We start from the raw sequence: 26,192 nt of genomic DNA, 5'->3' as shown, positions 1-26,192 counted from the left end.
TTTTAATGACATACTTTCAATTTACTTTATAATTACAAACATCACTTTCCACTAATGGAATTTACCCAGTAGTAAGTAGAAAAATCACTAATCCTCAAGAGTTAGTTGGGCCAATGGTTTATCAATTTTGTTTATTTTTTCAAAAAAAGCTCTTCACTTCACTTATATTTTGCATCTTTTTATTCCAATTTTATTCATTTGTTCATTTATTATCTCTTTCTTCCTACTAATTTACAGTTTGGTTTGTTATTGTTTTTCTTGTCCTTGAGATGCACTAATAGATCATTTATTTGAAACCTCTGCAATGTCTTGATGTTGGCATTAATTGATGTATAGTTTCTTCTTAACTATGATTTTGTTGTATCACATGAGTATTTTTGTATTTGTTTTTATTTGAAGGTAGAGTTACAAACAGTGAGAGAGAGAAAGGTCTTCCTTCTGCTGCTTCACTCCCCAAATGGCCACTACCGCCAGCGCTGTGCCAGTCCGAAGCTAGGAGCCAGGTGCTTCTTCCTGGTCTCCCAGGTGGGTGCAGGAGCCCAAACACTTGGGCCATCCTCCACTGCCCTCCCGGGCCACAGCAGAGAGCTGGACTGTAAGAGGAGAAACTGGGACTAGAACCCGGCACCCATATGGGATGCCAGCGCTGCAGGCGGAGGATTAACCAAGTGAGCCACGGCGCCAGCCCTCACATATGTTTTGATATGCTGTATTGTCACCTTCATTCATTTAGAGGCATTATTTTATTTCCCTTTTGATTTCTTCAGAGACTCACTGCTCACTCAGGAGCATGTCATTCAGTCTCCATGTGCTTCCAAATTTTCTAGAGTTTCTTTCTTTTTTTTTTTTTTTCTTGAAAGGCAGAGTGGACAGTGAGAGAGAGACAGAGAGAAAGGACTTCCTTTTCCTTGGTTCACCCCACAATGGCCGCTGCAGCTAGCCCACTGCTGCCGGCGCACCATGCTGATCCGAAGCCAGGAGCCAGGTACTTCTCCTGGTCTCCCATGCGGATGCAAGGCCCAAGTACTTGGGCCATCCTCCACTGCCTTCCCAGGCCACAGCAGAGAGCTGGACTGGAAGAGGAACAACCGGGACAGAATCCAGTGCCCCAACAGGCAGAGGATTAGCCTAGTGAGCCGTGGCGCCAGCCGTAGAGTTTCTTATGTTGTTAGTTTCCAGCTTCATTCCTTTGGGCTCATAAACGATGCATGATACTATTTCAATTATTTTGAATTTGTTGAGACTTACGTTATGGCCTAGCATACGACCTATCCTAGAGAATGTTTCTTTTATTAATTTTTTTTATTTAGTAAATATGAATTTCCAAAGTACAGTTTATGAATTACATTGGCTTTCTCCCCCCATAATTTCCCTCCCACTTGCACCCCTCCCATCTCCCCTTCCTCTCCCATTCCATTCACATCAAGATTCATTTTCAATTATCTTTATATACAGAAGATCAATTCAGTATATATTAAGTAAAGATTTCAACAGTTTGCATCCACACAGAAACACAAAGTGTAAAATACTGTTTCAGTACTAGTTATAGCATTACTTCACACTGGACAACACATTAAGGACAGATCCCACATGAGAAGTAAGTACACAGTGACTCCTGTTGTTGACTTAACAATTTGACACTCTTGTTTATGGCATCAGTAATCTCCCTAGGCTCTAGTCATGAGTTGCCAAGGCTATGGAAGCCTTTTGAGTTCACCGACTTCAATCTTATTCCAACAGGGTCGTAGTCAAAGTGGAAGTTCTATCCTCCCTTCAGAGAAGAGAAAGGTACCTCATTCCTTGATGGCCCCGTTCTTTCCACTGGGATCTCACTCGCAGAGATCTTTCATTTAGGTCTTCTTTTTCTTTTTTTTTTCCAGGGTGTCTTGGTTTTCCATGCCTAAAATACTCTCATGGGCTTTTCAGCCAGATCCTTGTGCTTTAACGGCTGATTCTGAGGCCAGAGTGCTGTTTAGGACATCTGCCATTCTATGAGACTGCTGTGTATCCCGCTTCCCATGTTGAATCGTTCTCTCCCTTTTTGATTCTATCAGTTAGTATTAGCAGACACTAGTCTTGTTTGTGTCATCCCTTTGACTCTTAGACCTATCAGTGTGATCAATTGTGAACTGAAATTGATCACTTGGACTAGTGAGATGGCATTGGTACCTGCCACCTTGATGTGATTGTATTGGAATCCCCTGGTGAAACAAGTGTGTATTCTACAACTATGGGATGAAATGTGGACATCTACTAGGCCCGTTTGGTCAGTAGTGTTGATTAGCCCTGTTGGTTCTTGATGATTTTTTGGCTAATTGATCAGTCCATTGACAAAAGTTGCTGTTGAAGTCCAATTTATTATTGTGTTGGAACAAAGGTCTCCCTTTAGATCCATTAACATTTTTCATAAATAGCCAGATGTCCTGGCATTGGGTACATATATATTAACTATACTCACAACTTCCTGTTGAATTGATTTCTTAATCTTTACATAATTCCCTGCTTTGTATCTTCTGACAGTTTTTGTTTTAAAGTCAATTTGTCTGATATTAGGATGTTTATCCCTGCATGTTTTTCATTTACATTTGCATGGAATATATCTTTCCATCATTTCACTTTTGGTTTGTGTGTATGTTTGTTCATGAGATATGATTCTTATAAGCAGCATATTGATGGGATTTGCTTTTTAATCCATACAGCCAGTCTCTGTTTTAAATTGGAGAATCTAGTCTATTTGTGTTCATGGTTATTATTGTTAAGTAGTGACTTGGCTCTGCCATTTTTCCCAAAGTATTCCTATTGTTGTTTTGGATCTATTTTTACTTTTATTAGGAGATTTTCTACCTTCATGATTTTTTCATGATGCTGATTATCTTTCTCTGTCTCTGTGTGTAGCAGCACATCCTTAGATATCATTTGTAAGACTGGATAGTTGGTGACAAACTCAATTTCTGTTTCCTTTTAAGGTCTTTATTTTACCTTTATTTATAAATGAGAGCTTTTCTGGGTGCAGTATGTGGTTGAGAGGTTTTTGTTTTCCTTTTAATTTTATAGTTGGTCTATATCTCTTCATTCACTCCTAGCCTATAGGGTTTCTTTGAGAAATCTGCTGTCAGTCTAATTGGATGCCAGCATTGCAGGGGACAGCTTAACCCTATTACACCGTGTAATGTTGGCCCATCCTGCTGTTATTTCATGGAGTAAGTTTTCTGAGCCATTCTGTTTATCCACATCTTCAGGAACTCTTAACATATGCATATTTGGGTGTTTGATGGCATCCCATAGATTACAAACACTGTTTTTGGTTTTTGTAAATTTTTTCTACTTTTGAGCCGGCACCGCGGCTCACTAGGCTAATCCTCCACCTTGCGGCGCCGGCACACCGGGTTCTTGCGCCTCTTCCAAGCCAGCCCTCTGCTATGGCCAGGGAGTGCAGTGGAGGATGGCCCAAGTGCTTGGGCCCTGCACCAGCATGGGAGACCAGGAGAAGCACCTGGCTCCTGGCTTCAGATCGGCGCGATGCGCTGGCCGCAACGGCCATTGGAGGGTGAACCAATGGCAAAAGGAAGACCTTTCTTTCTGTCTCTCTCTCTCTCTCTCACTGTCCACTCTGCCTGTCAAAAAATTTTTTTTTCTACTTTTTTATTTGTCTGACTGAGATGTTTCCAAGAATTTGTCTTTTAGTTTGGATATTTTTTCTTTTGCCTCAACAAGCTTCATACTTTTTTTTTTAATTTGACATATATAATTCTTCATTTCTAATAATTCAGTTTGATTTTTCTTTTTCAAAAATGTTTTAGAGTAAACAGGTACCATGAGTTTCTTATATACAGACTTAGAAACATAATTATACTTTCCACCCTCCCCTCCCTTCTGCCCAAGCTCCCACCATTCCTTATCTTTCCTCTCTTATTCCTTGTCTTAACTTTTACAATGACCTATTTTCAGTTCACTTTATGCTAATAACTTAGTTGATTTTTCTTTAATATCTCTATCTCACAACAAAAGTTCTCATCTATAACATGTACAAATTTCATTAACTTGTGTAGTTGGTTCTCTGAAATTTTGAATAATCTTACAATAATCCCTTTTTGGGCATTTCATTTATCCTCTCATCTTCACAAGTTAACACTGAAATATTATTTTCTTCCTTTTGGCAAGTCATATTGTCTTCCTTGCTCCTTGTTCCTTGTATTTTTTTAAGATTTATTTATTCATTTGAAAGGTAGAGTTACACAGAGGCAGAGGGAGAGAGAGAAAGAGAGAGAGGTCTCCCATCTGCTGGTTCACTCCCCAGATGGCCACAATGAATGGAGCTGAGCCAATCTGAAGCCAGGAGCCAGGAGCTTCTTCTGGATCTCCCATGTGGGTGCAGGGGCTAAAGGACTTGGGCCATCTCCTACTGGTTTCCCAGGCTATAGCAGAGAGCTGTATTGGAAGTGGAGCAGCCAGGACTCAAACTGGTGCCCATGTGGGATGCCAGCACTGCAATTGGAGGCTTTACCTGCTGTGCCACAATGCCCACCCCATCCATGTTCCTTGTATTTTATATTTATTTTCATGCATGTGGGGAAGTAGTTCTTGGTATATCATCTGAAGACTTTGCTCTTGGAAATGTGTCTTTATGGCTTACTGAATAAATAAGATATGTATTTAGTGAAATGATTTATCTTTATTGTCGCAATCACAGAGCATTCTAGCATATAGAACTGGGCCAGCAATGAGACATGAGACAAACCAAACATGGGAATTTTACAAGGAGTGGAAGCAGTAAGGGACAGTCTCTTAGTTACATAAGATGGAACGATGGCAAAGGAATGGGAACAGAAGGAGTCCCTAAAATCCAGAGGGTTTCAGATCTCAAGTAGACGAGTGCTGTGCCTGTAGCATACTGAGCCCAGGTCGATTATGTAATCAGGAGGCCTCTGTTCAGGGACAGGCCCTCCAGCCCCTGCCATGAACCTCCCTTAGGCTACGACTTCCTTCAAGGCAGCCCGGAGCTCTGGGAAGGAATATTGGTAGCCAGCTGCCAGTGTCTGCCATGGGACCATCTTCTGGCCCTCCAACAGCACAATAGCACCTTCTCTCCCAAAGATAGCTTGCACCACAATACTGGGGAGGGGGATGAAGGCTGGGCGGCCCAGGGCAGTGCCAAAGGCCTGGGAAAATTCTGCATTGGTAGTGGTAGAGGCTGGGGCTACTCCATTCAGGATTCCCTGCACATGGTCTGCTTCCAAGGTCCCCAGTGTGAATCCAGGGAAAGAACTGATGGCCTGAGCCAATGGGGTCCCCACAGGCCCAGGCGGAAGGGCAGCAGCATGTGGCCGATGGCACCACCACCTTGGCCCAGCACAACTCCAAAGCGCACCACCACCTGGAGTGTAGGGTTTCCAGGAAGCCTGTCTGCAGCTTCCCACTTGGCTATGAGCTTGGAGAAAAAAATCCCCTCGTGGGCTGTCCTTGTCACACTCTGCAGTCTGGCTGGGCCAGAAGTAAGCTACACCTGTGATCAAGACCCAGGCCTGGGGGCTTTGTGGGGCCTCTCTGATGGCTTTAGCCAGCATCTTCAGGTCTCCAGGCGGCTGCAAGGCTTCATTCCACCTTCGGAGAGGGTTGAGGATGTTTGCTCCGGCCAGACTGACCACGGCTTCACAGCTGGGGAGCCCCGACTGGGCGAGCGCATCCCACGTGATCCGGCCGGGACCCACTGTCATCACTTCGTGGCCCTGGGGCTCTTAGCAGCTGGGCTAGGGCTGTCCTGATGAAGCCGCCACCCACAAGCACTCCCAAAGCAATTAAGGGAGCTAACACAAGAATGGGAGCACGCACTCTCTCTTTCTGCCCCTTTCTCTCTCTCTCTTTCCTCCCTTTCTCCCTCTCCCCCAAACCCTTTCTCTACTTGACTTTCCATTAAATAAGTACTTTTTTAAAAAATTATAATCACAGCCAATGTGACAGGAGACAGGAATTGGAAAATAATAATGTATACAAGTATGATAAATCAATGCTTACAAATAGAGATTCCAAGAAAAAGGAAAAGGAATTCATCATCTCATCACCTAGTTATTAGATTTGAGCCCTCCTCTCCCTCACCCCTGCCACAGCTCTTCCAATGTCTTGTTTGCAGGTGCACTCCCAGAGATGCCGTGGTGCACCACCAACCACGCAGGAATTCTGGGCTCAGAATCTCAGGTGTTGATGACATCTCACTCCCAAGTCCCTCTCAGGGTCAGACAAAGGCAGCCGCTCCAGCCATAGCTGCTATTTCTCCATGACTGACTCCTTACTCTCATTCAGATGCGAGCCCCAGGTGCAAATGCCGCTTCACAGATGTTTCATTCTGTTGGGATAGCGCCCTCCAGAGACCCTACCACACTAAGTTGTTTACCTCCCAGTCACTCTATTTAAAGCAACCTGCTTTGTGTCCTTCCCAGTACATAACCATTCTGAAAAAGCTCACTGATGTCCTCGCTCATCCTTGCTCTCATTCACTCCACTGATCCCCCTTTGTGGGGACTATGCCTCCCTTTTCCCTACTGCAGAGACAGTCTCAGGTGACTGCTGGCTCCTTCCTGCAAGAAATAACTTGGATTGCGATACTGGAAATTTGCTGAGAAAGTAGATTTTCGGTTTTCCTCTCACACATACACGAAAGGGCAACTGCAAGAAGACGCACATGTAACTTGCTGGGCCATAGTAATCATTTCACAATGTATGCACTTATAAATCATTGTGTTCCACCCTTTCAATGTATACATGAAGGAAAAAAAGGTGATTTTCCCAGTGACAACCACAGAAAGATGACTCCTTGCAGCAATGGACCCTGGCCTGGGTTACTGCTGCTTCTGGGCAGAACCAGACTCTCCCATGGCAGCCTCTCCCTGAGTATGAGTGATGAAGCAGAGCAAGGACACCCCAGCCTGGCGAGGTCTGCCAGCTCTATCACAGCTCCACAGTCAGTGTGTTATTGGGACCTTGTAGAGTTGCCAAAGGCTTCTTCAGCTCTGCAAGGTGACTTGAGTCTCTCCTGACCAATCCCACCCCCTGCTATTCCTTCTAAGGGCTTCAGGTCATCACAGCCCACAGCTTTCTCTGACAGCTACTGCCTTTTCCCATTTTGATGCTTCCAAGGCATCCCTCCCAACAAACCACATGTTATTTCAACATCGGTTCCCTGGAAGACCCAGCAGACAATGCCTAGCACAAGATCTGAAAATAACAAGAATTGAATGATATCTGTGACTTGAATAAATCAAAACCAGGAAAAAAAATTCGCAGAAAAAAAGTAAAAACACTCAACTTTACCAGGAATCAAGTGACTTTGAAATGATCAAATTAGCAAACTAGAAAGAAATCCCCCGGGGTCTCCTATGGAGGAAGCAGGTAATCTCTGGCACGCAGCTGTTACTCTCAGCATAGTAGTGGCTCTCATCACACCACGTAGCCCGAGTCCACGCATGCACGGTCATCACAGATGTAGGCTGGTACAAGCCTCACAACAGACAACCAAGGGCTCCACCACCTACCTCTCTCTTTCATGATTTCTGAGACCAAACCTTGAAAGCCAACTAAGCAACATCCTTTATTGGAACTCCTCTTCAGGAGTCTTGCATAACCACATCTACTACTTAGATTGCTCTGAAGAAATTGTGCCCAAAGAGCTTTCTCTCTTTGATAAGCATCCACTTTACATGAACCAACTTCAGAGACAGGAAGAGATCACCAAGAATCTCGGCAGATCAGGAAGTAAGGCAACACGATTTTAAAATAATAAGGCTTTAGTTTTACAAGCTCTGTCTAATATTTTACAATCGTAAGACTGACTGAGCTTCATATTACTCCATTTTAAAATAGATCTAAAACGAATATCTCTCCCACAGAAATGTTGTGGGCTCAAATGAGACAATGTGATAGGAATTACTGTGATAAAATGCCAGTAAAAGATCACCCACTTGAGATATTCTGCTCAATTTAGAAATGGTTATTTTAAAGCAATGTCATAAGATAAATTTTAAAGTTCCTTGCTTTCCGTAGTCTGAAATTATTTATGCTTAAGTTACTCCATGTTCATATAATAAAATGTGAAAGATTTCTTTCAAAATATTAATGGAGTGACTAGATTGTTCTGCTTCACTATGTAGTTAATTGTGCAATTAAAAAAAGAAAAAGAAAAAAATCTTGATGACGGACTGAATAGGAAACATATTGCTAACTAATGAGGTCAAAAAATCATCTCAATGCTCACTGTGTATTTTTAAAAACTTTCATAAAAGTAAATTTTGGGGACAAATTCATGATATAATTGACACGTTACTTACGTTATATTCATATTTATTAAAATGTATGTTCTATGTATGCCCTCTAGTTTACCAGAGAGGGCATTTAAAATAGAGACAATTTATGTAATTTATGTCTGTGGATTTTAAACATAAATATGGACCTTTTATTTTTTATGATTTTGAAGTTTAACACAATATAAATTCATTTTTAAAGATTTATTTATTTATTTGAAAGTCAGAGTTACACAGAGAGAGGAGAGGCAGAGAGATAGAGAGAGAGAAAGAGGTCTTCCATCCACCCGATGGTTCACTGCCCAATTGGCCGCAAAGGCCGAAGCTGCGCCGATCTGAAGTTAGTAGCCAGGAGATTCTTCCAGATCTCCCATGCGGGTGCAGGGGCCCAAGGACCCAAGGACTTGGCTTGAGCCATCTTCTGCTACTTTCCCAGGCCACAGCAGAGAGCTAGGTCAGAAGTGAAGCAGCTGGGATTAGAACCGGCACCCATATGGGATGCCGGCGCTTCAGGCCAGGGTGTTAACCCGCTGCACCACAGCACAGACCCCTGAATATAGACTCATTTCTATGAACCATTGTTGATCAGAATTATGACAATTTAGACAAACTTTTGTCAGGCATGTAAAATAGAATGGTAGTTTTGAAAAAACAAAAACTTATCTAATGTATATATAAAGCTGGAGGTATTTCCATTCAATCATTCTGGTATGTGAGTGATTGTGTGTGTGTGTGTGTGTGTGACTGATCACATGTGTTTGTACATGTGCGTGCCTGGGAGATATTGAAAGTGTGACTTTTGAATACAAACACACATAAGAAATTATTTTTAATTAGAAAAAACCCCAGGTATGTAAGTGAGTGGTCACCATTGTTCCTGACTACCCAAATAGTTTATAATGCCAGGTAAGCATCTTGCCATATAAAATATTACTAAGAAATACAGTCACAGGGAAAGTAATCAAAATCAGAAATTTTGGAATTTAAAAGCTGTTATGGATCATATTAATAATATTGATTTGTTTATAATAACTTGATTGTTGTCTGTTAGTCTGATATAAGGTGTGTTTTTTGCTCAGTATTTCTCCGAAGAGAGATAGGTACCTGTTTAGGAAGCAATAGATGTTTGATATGTTGCCACTTCAAGAGACATTTTTAGAAAATGTAACCATAAGACACAATGTCATAGCTATTCTGTGACATTCTCAAGAATCATGCATTCACCGTTCTTTGTTTAGGTTGTTGCATGAGGTCCTAAACAACGCGCTCATGAAATAAGTCACTTTCAATTTCAAGTTTTAATTCCATAAAAGGAAATTTAGAACCTGCTTTTTAAATCATAAATTTTTAGTTAAAAGAACTGCTTAAGATTTCTTAAAAGAAATGCGACTTTGTGATAAGGGATTTCTTTATATATGTGAACAGAAGAACTCAAATAATGTGCACACTTTCTAAAACGATTGTTAATCCATATGATTTTTATATATCTGACTTCTTTATATTTGTTTATTCTGGAAATTACAAAGAAGACTATAAATGGTAAAATCAATAAATGTCCTATATTGAAATCATTATTAGATAAGATTTTAGAAGGATGCATTCTAAATAAACTTTTTCTTTTAAGTTGAAGAATGAAGCCTATACATTACACATAAATAGTTTATGAACAAATTTTGCCAAATGCTCAAAGAACAAATAACGCACATCTTTTACAAAGTATTCCAGAACAACAATGGAAAAATACCCAAATCATTTTCTGAGACCCAAATAATCATGGTATTATGCCAGAAAATTGTAGCAAGAGAAATAAAACTACAATGTCAGTAATAAGCATAGATTACAATCCTGCATAAAATACACCATAATGCATTAAAAATAAATAATAATAAATACTAAAGTGAAAACACCATGATCAACTTGAATTTAGCTTTGTAATTCAAAATAGTCAAGTTAGATAATGTAGTAATGTAATTTTCTACATTAATAAATTTGAAAATGATGTAAAAGCAAAATAAATAAAATGTTCAAAATATTCATTATTCAAATGCACAAATAATGCATGAAATTTATGAAAATTAAACATTATTATTTATAGGGCATGGTAAAATAATGCATTTTAAAACTAGATGAAAATAAAAGCTTATGAATAAAAATAAAATATGTGATTCACATATTAAAATACGTGTATTGAAATATATATGAACTAAATGCTAGTGAATGATTATGGTATTGATGTAGGACTAAGCAGCACTGTGAAGGTAACAGATAGGTTGAAAGCTGAGTCATCAACATGGTTGCCCTTGAATGCTGTTTTTGTTCGTAGTAGTTTTAACAGCATTTGAGGTCATGCAATAGAAAAGCCAACACAAACGTCAGTAAACCGTGACCAGTATTTCACTAATGGAATCAAATTCTCTGATGCACTAGGCACTGGGCTCTTTGCACACTTCTGGCCCTTCCTCCTTCCTGGGAAACCTTCATCACTGGACTCGAGGTGCTCACACCGTGAACCCCACACTCACTTTCTCACCTCTCCACAGGTAAACCTTTGGAGGAATGCTCATTCAGGAACTTCTGCTCATTCAATGGCAAGACTCAGGTCACGTGACCACCCCTTGCTGCAAAGGAATCTGGGTAAGTGATTTACCAGCTTCTGTGTAGCCAAACCTCACACAAATTCAGTAATGTTTGCATTCAAATTAATCAAGTCTCCTCAAAAATGGTGGTATTGTTACATTTGTCTATTAAATGCAAATACATAGTTAGAATCAGTATTCCATGAAAAACTTTCCAGATGGATTTAAAATACTGCAAATCAAAACATAAAAATATGGGCATGTTTAAAGGTTCAAACTAAGCAGTACTTCCAAAGAAAATACAAATCTAGAAATCCCAAAGGAAAAGCTCAGTATAGTTTATTGCTACACATTTAAAATTGACCTACAACAAAAGATATTATAGTAAAAAGTCAAATAAGTTGAGAGAAAATATTTATACATAAATATCAAAGAATGCATATGCAGAATATTTTAAAACCCTATATAGTTATAAAAGTACAATAGAAATATCCAGACATGAATAACTGTCTCAATAACATATAGCTAAGAAACCTTGAAAAAATAATTAATGTTAGTAACAATCAGGAATTGCAGAGGGAACAATGTCAGATTAGAAAAATTAAGCTTGATGATATGAATCTGTGATAAATTCTGTGAAAATATTTTTAAAGTGTTACGAATGTTATAGTGGGACTTTGTCTACAGAATAAACAGCTTGCAAATATTTCCTGCCAACCTGTAGGTTCCCTTCATTCTGTTGACTGTTCCCTTTACTGTACAAACATTGCATGCTGTCACTTACATGTGAAAACTAAGACCGCTAACCGCATAGCAGTAGGAAGTAGAACAGCGATTACTAGTGGCTGGAAAGGATGACAGGAGGCAGGGGTGGGGAAGGAATGGTTAATGGGTGTAGGAGTACAGCTGGATAGGAAGAATACAGGTTACTGTTCTGTAGCACAGTTGGATAACTAACCAAAAACAATTGCTGTTTATATCAAAGTAGCAAGTAGAGAGGACTTTGTTCCCAATTCAGAGAAATCATAGGTCTTTCAGATGATGCATATACTAATTAGCCAGACCTCATCCTGACACAGTGTATGTGTGCATTGAAATACCCACTGTACCACATCACTGTGAAAATTAAACATATTTTAAAAGTTAAAACATAAGACAAGTTAGATACACATAAACGGATACACAGATACATATATGCACAGAAAGATGCAAAAGCTAGAAGAATATAATTCAACATGTGAATAGTGGTCCTTTCCAGGTAGAACATTGCAATAGGGTACATATTTGAAAATCATCTTGATTCTTGACTTGTTGCAATGACTATGTATTGAGTCTATGTGTATAAAGAAGTAGGCAAGAAAAAAAAAAACAGAAGCTGACACTTTAAAAGTAACTTTTAAGACAGCATTTTCTCTGGCACTTTATTGGTGACAGAGTAAAAGGTGAATACTGATTTATAATTTACATTGGCACATTTGAGACAGCCACCACTGCAGAGATGTGAATTAAAGTCCTGACACATGAACAGAAAGGCAAACAGACGCAGATATGAAACAAGCCCGACTCTGTTCTTAATACCAGACAACATCAAACGTCCTAAGTGCAAGGCATTTCTAATCGTGTAGCAAAAGTAAGGCCTTTTCTTTTTTACCAGTATAAACGTTCATATGCTGTGGGGATCAAACAAAACTGCAGCAAACAACCTGGAACATGCACCAACAGAATGAAGGATGTTGTAGAAATAAGGTCAAAATACAAGCCTGTTCAATGTATGTTTTGCTGAACCAACATGAAATACTGAAATCACAGCGTTAACCAAGAACAGGAGGTGAAGAAATAAGAAAAAATGTGTTACATTTTCCAAGAATCATTAAAACATGAAAAAAAATTTAATCCTGTTTATCTTCACTTAACATTGCAGAAACAGAAATAGCAAGAAAAATGCATAGCTGTTAGCCCTGAATAAAATTTAAGTATTTTAGTGCACATGATATCTAAGTAGCATTTTATAACATTTCCTTAATTACTGAGTTGATGATAGAAAGGTTAATTTAAAAAAATCCATCACACAATTTATATATATATATATATATAGAGAGAGAGAGAGAGAGAGAGAGAGAGAGAGAAGCAATTAGATCTACTTCAAGTATGAGAACACAACACAGAGTTTTGAAAACTTTCAAGAGAGATGATGTCCTTGCCTTAAGTCAACCTTAGGAAGTCCCCACATCCCTTTCAGTATTCTCTCTTCTGTTGAATTCACATAACTCACCTCTTGTTTGCCACATGATTGCATTTGTTGATTGGCTGGAGCCTAAAGACTTGCTCTATTTTTTCCCATGTAGCTGTAAACTATCCAAATAAGTTATTCAGGAAAAAAAAAAAAAAAAACTCAAAAAGGTTGTGCACATGGGAAGAGATGTTATCAGTGAATGTCATTCCAAGAGATTTCAGCACTCAGAGTTCTGAGGCAGTAGCAGGCTGGGCTTCCCAAGGAAGCAAGTGCTGCTTGTGCTAGAACATCATTCTCAGATGTCACCTTTCCTTCTTCTTACCTTGTCTGTTTTTTCCCGATTGGAATCATTCCATGTGTGACATCCGAACCAAGCCTGAAAACCAAGAAGACCCATTCCAGGTTCCACATCGTCTTCTCTGACATTCTCTAGAGGAGTATGGAACCATTTTTCTGCCAAGGGCCATTTGGATATATGGTCATTTGTGGGCCATACAAAATTATCAGCTCCAAAAATTATCCTGCTATAGATTTACTGAGTTTCAAGTCCCATCTGCAGTGCCTTGCAGGGCCAGATCAAATGATTTTCTGGACTTTATTTGGCCAGAGGGCCAGATATCCCCTACCCTCTACTCCAGAGAAAACTGCGCCTCCCACATATTTTGGACAGACATCTGGGATTGCTCTCACATTCTTAAGCTCACCAAAAAGAAGACAGGGAAGACGCAGCATGCCATTCCTTGTCGCTAGATATTACAGCTCTTCCATTTCACATAAGGTGGTAATTCATTTCTTGATATTTTTAAATCTATGGGCATCTTAACCACCAACAGATGATCCAAAAATCGGGACACCACATGTCCACAATATAGTGGAGGGAATACCTAAAATATTTCCACAGAGCTGTTTTCTTTCAGGTGCAGGAGTCAGTATTTTGGGCTTCATGCACAACGTACCTCTTGCAATGTGATCATTGGTGTAACATTCTAAGAGCACACTGGCATCACTTTCTGAGAGGGCATTCCCTGGTTCTCTGTCAGTAGACAAGAAGGCAAAGTGTCCATCTGAAAGCTTAATATCCAAGGTTTACAATGATTCTGCTTATCTTTCCTCCTCCCTTCTGGAAGTTTTTAACTTCCAAGGCCTCAATAATAGAACTGTGCTAGGAAAAACACAGCCACTCTTGGAGTAAGCTCTGCAGCTAATGCTAGTTAGAGATACAAAGTAACCTTTCCTCCTTCCTCCCCACCCTGTCTCCAGCACAAAGGATACTTCTAATGCTGTTTTGGAAGTGGCGGTCAACATTACTAAGGCAAAGGATATTGATTATTTTTTTGACAGGCAGAGCTAGACAGTGAGAGAGAGAGAAAAACATCGAGAAAGGTCTTCCTTCCGTTGGTTCACTCCCCAAATGGCCGCTTCGGCCAGCGTGCTGCTCTGATCTGAAGCCAGGAGCCAGGTGCTTCTCCTGGTCTCCCATGGGGTGCAGGGCCCAAGCACTTGGGCCATCCTCCACTGCACTCCCAGGCCACAGCAGAGAGCTGGACTGGAAAAGGAGCAACTGGGACAGAATCCGGCGCCCCAACTGGGACTAGAACCGGGTGCGCTGGCGCCACAGGCGGAGGATTAGCCTAGTGAGCCACGCGCCAGCCGATATTGATTATTTTAAATACTTCCTTTACATAGCTTATTTCAAATTTCTTGAACTAGAATGAGTAATAAGAAAAGTTATTGGTGGCTTAAGTAGCTATATAAACGCGTATACTTGTAATTATCTTCTTTTATAATGTGACGTATATAATGAGGGCAAATCCATTAATTAGGAAAAATAATGTTTAGTCAAAAATAAAGAAAAATACAGTAAATATTTAAGTAGCTATTACTATATTTGTATCAGGGTAATGATGTGCAATGAAAGTAATAAAGTGGCATTTGTGGCTACAAAAATAGACCTAATACTTTTCTTAAATGGAGTTTGAAAGGAAGTTAATCAAAGATGTACTACATTTTTATATCATGTGAAAGAAAAGTAGCTTTGATGATCTATTAATCAAGTTCATGGACATAAGAATTAAGAGAATTCAAGAGGATACAGCCTTGAAATAGGAGCCTGTCAGCAAGCCTGTTTCTTGACTAATTAGTAAATCAATCCTAAGGAGAAAGTCAGCACCTCCAAATGAGCTCCTTATTGTTAATTTATCTTGGTCTCCCTGCATAATTAATCACATAAAGAGAAATAAGATAATAAGAAACAGTTAAAATGCTAATCTACATTGAAATAATTTAGAGCTGGTTTTTCCTGTACTGTGTTTTACATAGTGTTGAAAGCAAAGATATTATGTACATGGAAAAAATTATTTAGCATATGAAGAGACCCAGAGCAGTATCCTGTCTTTTTACCTCTTTCCCACACGGTAGTGGGCCCAGACTGCAGAAGCTTCTCTGTTACAGACACTTCTGCAAGTGTACCCATGATAGAAGCATGCAGCCTTCCAACATTCACCGCGTATTAGGCCGCGTTTCTGAAAGCCACAAGAATTAAATCCGTTTCTGTGCAAATTACTATAAATAACTAAATTACAACTTGTTGTAAATCATGAAAAGTTATGAACAGGAAAAAAATATGGTGCTGACAGCATAGAAAGGTGCTTGTTACCTAATACCACTTTCCTCAAAAAAGAAAAAAAAAAGGAAATAATGTCCCAGTTCTTTCTATATATGTCTGCATTAACAACATGTATGGTAGGGATCATTTGGTAGAGAGAGACAAAGAGAGAGAGAGAGAGAGAGAGAGAGAGAGAAGACGAAGAAAAAAACGACGACGAAGAAGAAATTCTGAGCCAAGCCTTTCTTTATCCAAATCGAACCAAGCATCTGATTCTTGCAGTGTCTCTAAGTGACCCTTGAAATTGTATATATAAAAAACTGGCATTACCTACATGCACTGTCCTTAGTGAATTGGTAAAACAATGTGATTGAATATGAAAGATAACTAAGTCTTGTTTCATCTTTTTTGACCAGAGCAGTACCTGTACTTGTATACTAGCAAATCGTGAGACATGCTGAGGGATGGTAAAATGCACCTATGGTGAAATAGTAAGATATTTTTGGAATCATTCATTGGCATGCAGATTTTCCAAATAATTTTTTTTTAAACCTGAAGGTCATTTGTTGGCTTCCATAAAAGGAATCATGGCAACGTTTCAGTGACAGTTTGACCAAGGACTCAAAAAAAAAAAAAATCTCAGAACTCATCAGGACTTCGTTTCCTCCTGTGTGGCTCACTCTGGGGATTTAAAGGGCCTTTGTGGTCCCAGACGTTCCCCAATGTGTCCATGCCCTGAGAGTGCGCAGTGTCCCTTCCTGACCACCAACACCCTAAATCAATAGTAGTAGCAAAAAAAAAATGAGGCCATCTCACCAGCTCAGATCCTAAGACGCCAAGATGATGTAAACAAAGATGGTGAGGTTTGGGTGGCAAAGGATATCAGTAGTTGTGTCATCAGGAAGGAAGGGGAGTGAATGGCATAGTCCTAAAAGGTGTGTCTGTTACAAAGGGATGTCTGTGATTTCTGTTAGTAGAGCCCAGCACACAGTGTCACAGAGTTGTCTAGGTCATGTTCATTCGTTCTGCTAGGATGCGAACTGTTTGAGAGCAGAGGTCATGCCTCATTTTTACCTGTATCTTTCCTTCTGAGCGTGATAGTGGGTAGTGAGAATGAAAGTATTAGTTATTAATTGGCTGGATGAATGGATGGAGAATTCATGAATACGCGAATATAACAAGGGCAGCTTGAATGAAGGATGCTGTAATAAAACACATAGACAGCTATGGAAGGATCAAGGTGCCTCCAACATGATATAACTGTTCCTGGTCCTGGACTGCGATGAAATAAAGGGCCCAACAACACAGTATTCGAGTATTTGCAAAATTATTTTGTGAGAAACTTCTATTCATTCCAAATCAATAAAAGCTGGGCCTTGACAGTCAATAATTCTTTCTCAATGGAATTTTTCACCTTACAGACAACATCATAGTCAGCTGCTCCAGGTGAGGGTGTGTGTGTTCATCAGCTTTCCAGTGCTCTGGCTTTGAAGAGGCACCCACCTTCCTAAGCTCAGCACACACTATTCAAGGAGTAGTGCTGTTAAATCTACTTACTGGTGAGCAGGAGGAGCTGACTGAATTTCTGATTCTGCTAACACAGGTGTCTGTTGCCTGGATCAGGAATGTCTAAGCATTTTCTAGCCACTGTAACTCTTCAGAAGCCAGATTTCTTTCCTTCTTCAACCCTCGAAGTGCCTCGTCCATCTGTTCCTGGGTAGTTCTGGCTACAGCTGTCAGAGCATCCCCGGCTTCAGATCCAAACTACAGGCTCCTTGGGATCTGTTGGGATCCTTACCCAGGAAAACCTGGCTTCGTCCAACTCTAACTTCATTAAAATCTTGTTGACAGGGCTTCTGCAGTCTGACTTTAATAAAGAAAAACATGGAACATGGTTATTACAACCAATTAGCTGAGAGTAAAAGGGAAAAAGGAAAGTTGTTGCAGACGTGTTGAAAATATCTATCTTTTTATCACTAAATTGGGTCTGGGTGATTTTTCCAGAGTTCTCGGAATATTTTGTCATGATTATGAGGCCTTTCTGCAATTGCCTGTAGTGGAACTCAATGCACAAAGTCAGCCTCGATTCTCAACAACCAACAACCAAACAGTGAATTTCAACTTTGAGAAAGGTACCAAGATCCATGTCACACATGGCATCCTCTTTATGTGAGTGTTAATACAATCATGAGTTCCTTTACTGTATATCACGTGACAATTATTTTCCCGTTTATTTTGCCCTGATTCCAGCACTTAGCTTTACATGCAGCACCCAAACTAATCATGAAAAGGGAAACTGTGATCTCTTTACATTGATATTGCTAGTAATGAAGTTTACGTAGCCTAACTAGGAAGTCTAAGATCTTTCGTGGCTTATAAATAGACAATACTTTTATTTATTTATTTATTTATTTGACAGGCAGAGTGGACAGTGAGAGAGAGAGACAGAGAGAAAGGTCTTCCTTTTGCTGTTGGTTCACCCTCCAATGGCCGCCGCGGCCAGCGCGCTGCGACCAGCACACCGCGCTGATCCAATGGCAGGAGCCAGGTGCTTCTCCTGGTCTCCCATGGGGTGCAGGGCCCAAGGACCTGGGCCATCCTCCACTGCACTCCCAGGCCATAGCAGAGAGCTGGCCTGGAAGAGGGGCAACCGGGACAGAATCCGGTGCCCCGACCGGGACTAGAACCCGCTGTGCCAGCACCACAAGGCGGAGGATTAGCCTAGTGAGCTGCAGCACCGGCCAATACTTTTATTTTTAATGTAAAAATAGCACATTATTTTTCCAAATAATTTCTCCAAACTGTTAATTTGGAAAATAATCGTAGATACAGGAAAATATTTATAACCAATTAATCACTGATGTGACAAAGTAGCCTATTTCTATTTCAAGGATCAACTCTAAATTCCATACATAAAATCTAGCAGGTCTTTACAAGTGGTGTGATTTCTAGATAAATACTTCATCTGTGTCTAGTGATGACCTAAATGAAATGCTCCGTAGTACTTTTTTCTTTCAAGGGGAATGCTCCTCAAGTCACTTTGCTGACAGCAATTTCTTAACAAAAGGACGCAGGGCTAAGCATTCTTTCCTGGTCTCAACCCTGAGAGTCAAGATGTACATTGTGGGCACTCATCTCCACCAGCCGTTGTGAGGGAAAACTGACCTGCTGGTGTCACACTCCGCCAAAGACTAAATGTCAAACAGATGTTTTATCTAAAATTCTACTGTTCCATTATGCCAGTCATTTGTGATTCAGTTTTTGCTCTTGCTCAGTTAGCTGAGAAGTAGCAAATATCCTCTCTTTTCCTATATCTAACATAGTGCCCAATAAATAGTGGTATACAATCATTGTATATAAACCACTAAAGACTGTTTAAATGAAAGAAATCATTTATAAACATATAATGTTCTTATTCCACAAATATAATAAGAAACTTGGAACAGTCAACCTTGAACTTGACTTTACATTTCAGAAATTCTGAACTGAAATTAGAGGGACTGCATCCTTAACAAAAATTTCAGGATGTGCACTTTGAGTCACGCTGATCTTTAAACAAATTCCTATGGGTTGAAACTCTAGATACAGATTGCTTAGAAATCCAGAAACACAATAGATTGTTTTTTATCTGGGTCTTAGTTTTCCAGTTCTGGAAGCAGCCACTGATATCAGTTATAGATTAGTGTACTGCCATGTGACAGACCTGCATGTCAATAATTTTGAAATAAACCTATCAATATAGGAAGACAGTTACAGAGCAAGAGTCATACACAACTTATTATAGCTTAACATCATGGATGGGTAAATCTAAAAGGAGAATGTAATGCTACTCTTATTTTAACATCCAATCTCTTAACTAAGACACTGGTAGAACATTTGCCAGACACAATCAAATAACATATCTTTCTGAACTGAGCTGTTTCATAACATTCTCCTTTTTATATCATTCTGGTCCCTTTTCAGTGACTGACGTTATTTGTGTCATGTACCATCTGTATTGAACCAATTCCTTGCTCTCTCTTTCTCGCTCTCTCTCTCTCTCTCGCTCTCTCTTGTTTTTTTCATAACAGATCAAGACTGCTAGTATGAAAGACACAAAATTCTGTTTCTCTGCCTACTGTTATCCAACTTCCATACTTTTGAGTCCAAAGTCTTCCTTCTCTTTATTAAGGTTCTGTTCTCCTCATTTGCACAGGTAGGGCCAATTTTCTCCCATGGGCTCGGCTCGCCCTTGTCACAAAATATACTGGCAGCATGCCAGTGCTGTACGTCAGTCATTCCAATTTTACATGCAGTCTGTCTGCCTGATTCAGATGTCCCAAAACATAAGTGATGTGAAGTTCCTGTTTGCAATAGGAAAGCTCAGCCACTAAGGGGAGCATCACGTGATGCCAGTTCCCTCACATACAGCAGACAGGGAATGTGAGACATTTCCTGAAGAAACAGGATTACTGACACTTCTTGGTTCTAGCAGCTGGTGGTTTTTCATCTGTTTACAATGTTATGCCCCAGATTAGCAAAAAATACATTACCATCTCCATGAAAAACCAGGACACATGCTCTAATGTACGGTTAAGGTCTGGAGTGATTACAAATTTATTCTAAACAATAATCTGATCAGGAAATTCATAGAATGATCTGATGATGGCATCTTCAACAACATCTGTGTGTGTGTGCAACTGGGTTGGTGCCAAAAGGCTGTTAAAAACGTGAAGCCTTGAAGAAATTTTTAAACTTAAAATGAAGGGAAAAATCATGTTTCTTTGCTCTGATATCTCAGTATTTGAACATTACAATCACGAGAGTATGTGCAATGTCTTAATTACATGTGTCTTTATCAGAGATGACAAATGATTCTCTGGAGAGGCAGCTTCCTGCCACAAGTCTATGATAAGGTAAAATCAAGTATGGAGCTTTAAAAATGAAGGAAATATTCATATACTAAGTCAGTATCCTCACTCTGTGGTTTGCAAAATTCAAGCAACAAAAATAAATATCACACCTGGGATGAGCACTCATGTTTTTAACTTCCAGAATGGTGTTCTTTCCTTAATTTTGAGTTCTATAACCATGGATATAAATACCTGTTTTGATTCCTTTTTTCTAAAATAAAAACAAAAATGAAGCCAAATAACTTGATTTTTCTCATATAAGAAAAAATATATTTCATCCCTAATGAGAGTAATCTAGATACTAATTAATTCTACTTTGGTGGTTTAAGCCAGAGGGTTTTTATATTAGCCTATTTAAATGATAATTTGACCTGATTGTATGGGGAAAAAGATGTGTATAAAAAAAGGATGTGTAGCCGGCGCCGCGGCTCACTAGGCTAATCCTCTGCCTAGCGGCGCCGGCACACCGGGTTCTAGTCCCGGTCGGGGCGCCGGATTCTGTCCCGGTTGCCCCTCTTCCAGGCCAGCTCTCTGCTGTGGCCAGGGAGTGCAGTGGAGGATGGCCCAGGTGCTTGGGCCCTGCACCCCATGGGAGACCAGGAGAAGCACCTGGCTCCTGGCTCCTGCCATCGGATCAGCGCGGTGCGCTGGACGCAGCGCGCCGGCCGCGGCGGCCATTGGAGGGTGAACCAACGGCAAAGGAAGACCTTTCTCTCTGTCTCTCTCTCTCACTGTCCACTCTGCCTGTCAAAAAAAAAAAAAAAAAAAAAAAAAAAAGGATGTGTACTAAAGCATGTAGCACAAATAATGGCTTCTCTGGGACAAGTTTCTCTATTCATGCTCAGTAGCTGGACTACTAAGCTTCTTTACATTAATGGAGTTTCCACCATCCATATCCAATACTCCCGTTAAGAACAGAGACATCCCGAAATCTCCAACTGTAACAGTGGATTTGTCCATGCCTTGCTGTTCTGTTTTTGCATTGAATGTTTTGACAGTCTCTTGCTTTATACACAGTCTCCGAGGACAGAATCAACCCTTTATCAATACTCAATCCCATTTGTTCCTCATCGTCTTCCATCCCAAATGATTCATGTCTTTTTACCATGACAGTGGACAAGGTTTAATGCCAACTTGATGCATGAAAATAATGCATAGCACCTATATGAGCTGGCTGGTGATGCCACTGCCTGTGAGGCCAATATCCCATATGGGCTGCTCCACTTCCAATCCAGATCCTTGCTAGAGAACCTCAAAGAGCAGCTGAGGACTGCCCAATTGCTGGGCCCCCTGCACCTGTATGGGAGACTTGAATAAAGCTGCTGCATCCTGACTTTGGCTTAGCCCAGCCCTGGTATTTGCGACAATTTGGAGAATGAGCCAGCGGTTGGATCTCTCTGTATCTACCTTTCAAATAAATATAAAAGTTTGAAAAAATATCAATTCATTCTTCTCAGTTATTAGAGAAAGTAATAAAAGAAGTCACCCTCCATTTTAAGTCAAAACATTTCTCATGAAGCCTTGCTGAGTCCTAAAACCTATTATATTATTTAGTAGAGCATCATGCATATTTTCTTTTATTTAAACAAAACAAATAATTTTGTGCCTAAAGTTAAAATTAAATCTTACCCTAAACTTTTAGGAAAACAGTAATTTCATTTTAAGATAATACTACTGGAAATAAATATATTTTACCCAGTACTCCTCCTGGTCCCTTCTCATTCTGATGTCCTAGTATTGATTTCCTAGGAAAAGCCATGGTTGCTTTGTGTGTCATTGTTGAAAACAGACCTGCTCTTGTACATCAAAGTCCACTGGAGGCATGGGTTCTCTGGGGAAAGTCTACAGGCATTCTCTCCAGGAGCCCCGTGGGATGCCAAACGATACCTGGCTAAATTGGCTCAAGTTGAAAACTGAGCCTTCAGCCTTCTCCCTCGCTGCCTAAGAAAGGTGATTTTTCAAGGTATCAAGAGGAACTTCACTGAAGCTCAGGTGTAAGAAAAAGCAGGCATTGATTAATTTCCTTGACAAGTGGAACAATTGCCACAAGAATCAGACTATCATTCCCTGCAATATTACCAGACACACAGAGGGAGTCTAAAGACTGTATGAGCCTAAAATCAACAAAAGGTACAAGAATGGGACTTTCAATGACACCAAGCTCACACAGCCATGTCAAAGCAGGGACAGTTTTACCAAAAGACTGAAACCTACAGTGCATTGACTCAAATTCTCTTTGCCAAGGAAACTGCCTGTGATTATCTTTTAAGCATGATAAATGGTTTTTGGATTAACATTTCCTTCTTTAGATATGTTAATGCACTTAATTAAGTTATAAACATATCTACATTTATGGAAACCAATTTATATCTTTCAAGGAACTTTTCATAGCTGTACTCTGATCCATTATATATTACTTTGAAAGTTTCACTCTAGGAAAGTCCAATTTTCCAACTTCTTGGACTAAGCCTTACTATAAATTCCATTGACAAGAATGGCTAACAATTTGATTACAGGCATGTGGAAATATACCCATGTTTTAGAAGTCATTGTGAAGACTTTCATATTATATGTTATACTTTTCACTCTAACTACATTTTCAGTGGTTAGTACTTCATTTGTTATTCTTAGTAAACATATTAATCAGTTATCAGTGAAGTAAAAATGAATGGGGCAATAACTACCTAAAGATAAAAGCACAATAATAAATATTAATGCATTAATGATAATGATATAAAGTATGGACAGATAAGATGTTTTCAGAAAAATTTTCTTTTATTTAAAGAATTTATTACTACATTAAATTGTTTGTTAATTAAATATTGAGAAGCTCAAAAGGCAAAGGGACAAATGATGTACAAAGGTCGCTGGGCAAAGAAATAGAGGATATCTATTTGTACTAACCGATAATTCTGCTTTATTTTAATCACTTTTAGTTCTTTGCCTTCTAAATAGAGTGGGCAGGCACAGGACATGCACATGAAGAGATTTAGCAAAATGTGAATTTGAACAATGACTAGAATTTTGTTAGAGGAAACCAGCGTACAATTTAGAACTAAAATGACCCCAAATCTTCTGGAATCTACTGGATATATTGCATGACCACAAAAAGGTGCCAAAAGAATGGCGCTCTCTCTCTCTCTCTCTCTCTCTCTCTATATATATATATATATATTTCATTGTCATTGTCATAGTTCTCAATGATGAAAGTAAAATACACCAAAAAGTGGAAGAAATGAATGTAAATGTCATATGGAAAGATGAGAAAGACCAAATAAGCAGCATTTCATATAGGCACCAGGCCATAATTGCCAGAGGAAAATGTCTTTGACTCCACAAATATCCTTTTAGGATCTACTGTAGACTCTGATGCTTTTATAGCAGAAGTCTTGAATGGAAGGAGTAGCATATACATGATTTTTTCAAAAAAATAAATGTTACTTTGGATGTTCTCTACAGTATGTCTAAGAAATCTCATCTATCAGTACTGTGTTGTAACATTATAAATGACCCTAGCCAAAAATCCAACCTCAGATTTGTACCACAAACCAAGAGAGAATATAAAGCACACATAAACTAAAGTAGTATGATGAAGTACATTCATATTTTCAGTAGAAATAAATATTTCATCTGATCTCAAACTTGTAAAAGGAATGACCAGTGAAGTCTTTTTTTTTCAGTTTTTATTATTTATTTTTATTTATATGAGAGGCAGAAATACAGAGGGAGAGACAGAGATAGAAAGAGAGACAGAGAGAGCGAGCAGCATCCCCCATCTTCTAGTTCACTCTCCAAATGCCCACAGCAGCTGCGGTCAAACCATGTTGAAGCCAAGCCCAGCATGCAATCCAGGTCTCTAGGGTGGATGGCCAGGTCACAAGCGCTGGACCGCCATGTGCTGCCTCCTCTGCGTTAGCAGGAAGCAGGAACCAGGAGTGGAGCTGGGACTCACAGCAGGCACTCTGATGCCGGATGACAGGATCTATACAACACAGGCAGCATCTTCATCACCATGCCGAACCTCACCCTCACCGCAGAGCATTTTCAGGAGATAAATTCTATAAATATTCAAAGCAGCAAGGTGAAACAGCTATGGAAGCCAGTGTCTAGTATTAAGATCATTGTGTGTGTGCAGGTAGAAAAGAATTTCAACTACCTTCCCTAGAAGTTCCAGATTAGAATGACTGTTATTTTAATACATTGTGTCAACACAAAGGTAAAACAAATGCAAATAAAACTTACTATCCTAGTTGATTGAGTGTATATTAAAACCCAATGCTTTTGCTGCAAATACAGATAAATACACCAAATTACTTTCTTAAAAACTCATAAACACTTATATGTAATCAGAAACAGTTATTGAAAAATATTCATCAGCTAAAAAAGGAGAACTATCACTAAAAATAAGAAAATAACAACAGTGTTGGAAATCAAAGTTTTCAAATGAGGTTATTGGAGAAAGATGTCCACACACAGAATTCCCTGGGCCCATGTGGAGCTGTGAGCCAGAATCATGCACTGCACACAGCTGAAACTGGCCATGCACCTGACCACACCAAAGCCCAGGTTTCCATCATCTCTCCCCTACCACTGTGGGGTGTGAGAACATGACTGCAACACTACCCATGGGAAAGTCCTAATGTTCCCACCTCTCAGAGACCAAGTCTCAAAGCTGTTGAGAAGGTTTTTTTTAATTAATTTATTTATTTGAGAGGCAGAATTGCAGACAAAAAGAGGAAGAAATAGAGAGAAGACTTCCATCCGCTGGTTCACTCCCCAAGTGGCCACAACAGTTCCAGCTGAGCCGATCTGAAGACAGGAGCCAGGAGCTTCTTCAGGGTCTCCCACATGGGAGCAGAAGCCCAAGCCATTGGCTATCTTCCAATGCTTCCCAAGGTACATTATTAGGGAGCTGTATCAGAAGTGGAGCAGCAGGGACTAGAACAGGTGCCCATATGGGATGCCGGTGCTGCAAGTGGAGGCTTAACCTTCTATGCCACATTGCCAGCCTCCAGGAGAAGTTTGATACATCCTTTCCACATTAAGGAGGTCACAAAGATCATCATAAATACTTGAAACACATTTCTATACTAAAGCATCCAAACAGGATAGCCTGGTATTCCAGCACACAGCCAGAAATCATGAAGTCAGCCAGAATATGAGCTTCAAACCAAGCATCACTCAGGAAAAGCCCATTAAAGCACAGTGAAAAACAAACCAGCAAGTGCAACAAATGGAAGACAGGCAGGTGCACAAAAAGGGGAAGTTCTTCACATTGGCAGCCTTTCAAATTAAGTGCATTTACTACCTCCACATAACACAAAAGAACAAGCCCACAAAAAAGACACTGCATTAAAGAACATGAGCACAACAAAGAGAGGTTGCAAATTTAAAAAGAAAAATACAAATTTATTTTTAATTCTTAGATATGAAACGTTTTCTTTTTAAATTAGACATGGTGGGTGTAGGTTTTGATGCAGTGGTTAAGAGCTTCCATGAACAGCCAGCACTCCATGTTGGAGTCCCTGGGTTCAAGTCCCAGCCTGTGATCCAGCTTCCTGCTAAGATGTATCCTGTATGGCAGCAAGTGATGAT

The 26,192-nt window shown here is 39.8% G+C and overlaps 1 pseudogene; it reads right to left on the bottom strand.

Moving 5' to 3' along the window:
• Positions 1-4,967: 4,967 nt before the first annotated feature.
• LOC100344406 (epimerase family protein SDR39U1 pseudogene) overlaps positions 4,968-26,192 on the bottom strand; it is a 35,582-nt pseudogene continuing 14,357 nt past the window's right edge.

The sequence above is a fragment of the Oryctolagus cuniculus genome, chromosome 10 (genome assembly GCF_051225735.1).
Source record: "Oryctolagus cuniculus isolate XC-2025 breed Fujian yellow rabbit chromosome 10, ASM5122573v1, whole genome shotgun sequence".
NCBI classification, from domain to species: Eukaryota; Metazoa; Chordata; class Mammalia; order Lagomorpha; family Leporidae; genus Oryctolagus; species Oryctolagus cuniculus.
The sequence above is the reverse complement of the archived record's forward strand: the minus strand, read 5'-3'. Positions and strand labels throughout refer to the sequence as shown.